General features: G+C 32.5%; 1 pseudogene; it reads right to left on the bottom strand.

Moving 5' to 3' along the window:
• Positions 1-4,294: 4,294 nt before the first annotated feature.
• On the bottom strand, positions 4,295-4,411 carry LOC145241698 (5S ribosomal RNA; annotated as a pseudogene).
• Positions 4,412-5,770: the final 1,359 nt, after the last annotated feature.

Genomic DNA, 5,770 nt, shown 5'->3' with positions numbered 1-5,770 from the left:
TGTGTTTGTGTTTGTGTGTGTGTGTGTGTGCGTTTGTGTACGTGTACGTGTGTGTGTCTATATCATAAAACTATTAAGCAGCGTAAACTTGGGCGCGCGTTTGTTGGTGTTAATGCACATATATGCGCGTGTGCGCTTGCTTTTTTTTTGTTTGCTTTTGTGCGTGTTTTTGCATAATTTTTATATGCAAGATTTTAATAATTTCCTTGCTCGCAAGAACGTGAAACTTTCGGCGTAACATAATTTTTATATAATATTGGTCAATAATTAAAGAAAATAATTTAAAAACAGGAACATAGAAAAATAATTAAATTAAAAAATTGTAAAATTTATACCAACATTTACAATAGAAATGTACGGATGCCAGTTTGGGGGGTAAAAACGAAACCCAGCAACTCTCCTTCCTTTTAATTACATGACGTCATTCTCAGAAAACTTTTCGACTCTCTCAGATTTGGACCGCATTATATTCTGTATTTCCAAAAGTATGGTTTGTTGTGGTTTTGTGAACGGCAAAAACACTCAGTTTTAGGTCTAATTCAGCTATTTTTTGTGCAAACAAGGTGTTTATTTTAATTTAATTCAATATCTTAGTATTTTACTTTACTAATTATCTTTGAAGTAGAAAACTAATTTATCTCGAAAAGGATTTTTACAATGAATTTATTTAACTTCAAAATTTAGCTGAATTTAGCAAAATTGGTTAGCTCGCCGTGCAAACATTTTTCATAACTTTTTTTTTTCACGTGTATAAATATATTTTTTTCTTTGGGAAATTAAATTTAGTCCTTAATCTTTCAAATACAATCAAAAAGTATTCGGAAACCTACACAAAAAAAAAAAAAAATATGAAAAATCGGCTTTCAAAACTATATGTCCCCATATCCTTATTCGTTTATTTTTGCCCATGCAGTATTTTTACAGTACATCCAACTCATCATTCACATTCGACATGTAAACTTTTATAGATTTTCATGTATACCGACAAGGTTGGGGGGGGGTGTCTATTTCGATTTTATTTGATAAAAATCAGCTCTTTCGTTATATATATATATATATATATATATATATATATATATATATATATATATATATATATATAAACAGTACGATTGTTGAATGCTATTCTTTCGATTACTTTCATTTTTTTTTGGGGGAGGGGAAATACAATAAAAAACAGATTAAAACGAAACGAAATTTAAATTTCCGTTCCATTTTTACAACATCCGTACAACAGAGCACCCTCCGCAAGTTTTACCCGATTTCTTTTTTATAATTACAAATTTAAATCATTGTTAATTTATTCAAACGGTCATTTATCTCGCACGCTCCCACCCCAAGAATATATATATAATAAAATAATTATCCCTATATATAAATTCAAGATATCGTTTTTGTTTATTAAATTGTTAGGGGGAAGTACAGAATAATTAAAAAAAACACCTGCCAGCCTGGTAACATAAGTGCATAAGTACCAATAAAGTGATTTTAAATATTCTATTCAGATTAATTTATAACAAGCGGCAATTAAATGAATGGTTTATTTTATTGTCGCTACAACATAATCACGTTATTACAATTTTAACAGAAGAAAAATCTGGAGTCAAAAAGGGTCAGGAGAATCCGAAATAGTAATTCGAGCAGGTACGGATGGAAAAATACTAGAAATGACAATTTTGTTTCAGTAAGAAGGATAACAGAATAGTAATTCGTTCTTTTCTGGTAAATGCGTGCCTAAAAAAGAACAGTGCAGCAAAAAGAAGATGATGATGATGATGATGATGATGATGATGATGATAATAATAATAATAATAATAATAATAATAATAATAATAAAAAAAAATAAATAAATAAATAAATAATTTACGTTTCATTTCATTTCGAGTTTCAAGTTCGGTCTTTAATTTGATAGGCGCGAAGTATTTTTTGCGATGATTAGGTCGGGGTATTCCTGTTGGCACATTGACAAAACAAAAACAAAAACATGAAAATCGTAAAAATAATATTTGAAAAAATACGTTCTTTATTTTTTTATTTTTTAACTCATAAGTGTTACGTTTGTAATCGATGAGATCAACGTGATAATAGAAAACCAGGTGTTCTGTGTGGATTACCGTCCGCATTTTTTTTTCCATTTCCACTAAGCCCCAGCAACGCGTGGCCGGGTACAGTTAGTTGATAATAATTTAATTTACATTTAATTTAACTTTGGGATAAATAAAATAAATCATTCTTAAAAAATATTTCTAAACAAAACAATTAAAACGATTATATTACTAATAATCATTACTAACTAAATCGATTTTCTTTTATGTAATATGAAAATAAGGTAACTTCTTTAACTTTGAATAGATAGTATATTTAGAAATAATGCAGGAAAAGAAGTATATAAGCGCCTGTTTTCAGTATGAAAATAAATTTGTGAAACAGTGCACCTTTTGTATATGTTGATCAAATTGTGAACGAACACGCAAATCAACAAACAGAGAGGAAATAGATTGTATCATAAATGTCTATTGTCTATTTGAAACTTTAGACGTGCCAGTTTTATGGTAATAAAATCATAGGTTCTCACATTGTATAAAAAATATATTGTATAAAAAAATATATTGTATAAAAAAATGTATTGTATAAAAAAAATATATTTTATAAAAAAATACATTGTATAAAAAATATATTGTATAAAAAATATATTGTATAAAAAAAATCCGAAATTAAAAATACGGTCAAATGTACAAAAAAAATCGTCACGCTAGCTTTCCAGTAGACTGGGTGGAGTAATTTTATTTGTGTATTTTTATCAATAAATGCATTCGTGATATTGGTAATCTAAATAAACGCAATAAAGACATGTTTTTTTTTTTCAGGGCATAACACATCTTATAGTTGAAAAAGTTAGTCAAATCCAGCTTTGCTTTGGATTTTTTTCTGAAATTTTAGGAATATGTTCAAAGATAAAAGCATTCGAATCATAAAACTAACAAGTACAGCCGTCTAGCTACTTCATAAAAATTAGAACAGAATCTGGACCCTTTAAAAATCGGAAAACTTCTAGATTCTTTAAAAAATGGAAAAACTATCTTAATTCTTTATGAAGGCTTCCATCAGTCTTGACAGACTATGGATACCCACTGTAAGGGTGCCTGCGCGTGAAATTTGTGTGGCAAGACTTGCGCAACCTCTAACCACGCCTCTCCTGAAAAACTAACAAGTACAGCCGTCTAGCTACTTCATAAAAATTAGAACAGAATCTGGACCCTTTAAAAATCGGAAAACTTCTAGATTCTTTAAAAAATGGAAAAACTGCTGCCAAGACTAAACTAGTTTCATTCAATAATTACAAGAAACCCTCTCTACCACCCATAGCAATGGCCAACGACTCTTTATCTGAGAGTCCATCTTTCAAACTCCTTGGCCTAACGTTCACAGGAAACATGAGTTGGAACAATTACATTGAAGGCATTGCCAGGGCCGCTGCAAGAAAGGTAGGCTCTCTCTACCGTGCTAGAAAACTACTAACACCCGAAAGTATCCTGTACCTCTATAAGGCCACCATTCGCCCATTTTTGGAGTATTGCTGCCACATCTGGGCTGGTGCATCTGCTACTAGTCTCTCGCTCCTTGACAAGGTTCAAAAGAGAGTCGCAAACCTGATAGGCCCTGAACTGGCATCTAAGCTTCAGCCTCTGTCCCATCGACGAAATGTTGCATCCCTCTGCCTTTTCTACAAGTATTTTAGTGGTGAATGCTCTGACTAACTGCAATCACTTGTGCCCCCACGACCCGAGCACCCTCGACAAACCCGACAGGCTACTAGATCCCACCCCCACACTGTAGAGGTCCCTAGATGTAAAAGATCTTTTTACTCCAATAGTTTCTTCCCCAGAACCGCAAGACTCTGGAATTCCATTCCAGGTCCCTGCTTCCCCAACAGTACTGACATGCAGAAGTTCAAGTGTAACGTGAACCGACACCTTGCTGCCCAAATCCCTACATAGTACCCCAGTAGTTGTTGCCCCTGATAGTAGCCCCCTACACCAAAGTGGCAATTTGCCTTGTTTGGGGTGAAAATGTAATAAAATAAAAAAAATAAAAAACTATCTTAATTCTTTATGAAGGCTTCCATCAGTCTTGACAGACTATGGATACCCACAGTAAGGGTGCCTGCGCGTGAAATTTGTGTGGCAAGACTTGCGCAACCTCTAACCACGCCTCTCCTGAGTCAACATTGTTGCATACCAGTGGCAAGTTGAGGTACAAGACGACTGGAAACAATGCCGAGATAAGCGGAGAGCACATACAGCGCCTAGAATTCCCAAATGGTCACCGATCTGGTATTAGCCAGGCTCAACGTTGCTTAACTTCGGTGATCTGACGAGAACCGGTGTGTCAACGTGATTATGCCGTATATCTTTATAGATACTCATTTAGAAACAAATATCTTGATCCTTTAGATTTTTTTTAAAGAGCTCGACATTTTAGAATTAAACAAGACGCGTGTTTTTTTTGTGAAAAATATTAAGAGGGCACATATATTGAAACGCAGACGAATGTTATGTATAGTCTTATTAGATGTTATATATTTGTTGTTGCGTGTTCGTCTTAGAGTGTTCTTGTTGGTGTGCAGATATATCACGTATATAGAAAGAGGGTACATTTTAATAGAGACGTATTACGATTTGGATGAAAGGGATATATATATATATATATATATATATATATATATATATATATATATATATATATATATATATATATATATATATAGTAATTTATAAAATATATATGGCGATTAAGCGTGAGAAAACCGACCCGGACCCGAGCGTCACGGAGGACGCCGAGCCCGCCGTAAAAATCACTGACACATATTTTATAAATTACTAACTAGCTCTACCTACGTATTGAGCACTTTTGAAGTAAATACTTAAAGTTTACGCATAACTCTATACTTTCGTATATTAAATTTATGCGAATAAATGAAGTAGTTATATATATATATATATATATATATATATATATATATATATATATATATATATATATATATATATATATATAACCCGGAACTGTCAGAGCTGTATAAATATCAATCTTTATCTATCTATCTATCTATCTATCTATCTATATATATATATATATATATATATATATATATATATATATATATATATATATAGATAGATAGATAGATAGATAAAGATTGATATTTATACAGCTCTGACAGTTCCGGGAGTGTTTCTATAAACATTATCTTTCTTTAACACATATATTTTTGAGATGATGATTCTCAGTCTTTTATGATAATGAAGGAACATTCATTATTTGTTGATACTAAGAGGGAGGCACATTCTTAAGATGATAGAGACATATTCTTAGATGAGTTTATACACAAAGTTCTTATAATACAAATTCACAATATCTTTGTTGTTGAATGACATAACACAAGACAGTTGCTACAAAATGGTGAAGACGTCCTTTTATTTCTTTGACCGGTCAATGATTTCGCATCAAGGAATTCAAAGTTTCTACATAGTTTCAACTTCTACCTTCGATTTCAAGGTGGATGTCAGCTCTGTCTGTCCGACCCTATCCCAGCACTGACCCCCTTTCTCTCTCTCTCTCTCTCTCTCTGACTCCCCCGACTGCTCTTCTAAAGCTCTAACTATATTGAGAACTCATCTCTTACTCATGACGTCATTGCATGACCAAACAACGTGCATATCGATCCCGTGGCCTGACATGTCTCACGTTGTCTAAAATATGACAAAAA

The sequence above is a fragment of the Euprymna scolopes genome, chromosome 20, assembly GCF_053919585.1.
Source record: "Euprymna scolopes isolate OS-2025 chromosome 20, ASM5391958v1, whole genome shotgun sequence".
In the NCBI taxonomy this organism is placed as follows: Eukaryota; Metazoa; Mollusca; class Cephalopoda; order Sepiida; family Sepiolidae; genus Euprymna; species Euprymna scolopes.
The sequence above is the reverse complement of the archived record's forward strand: the minus strand, read 5'-3'. Positions and strand labels throughout refer to the sequence as shown.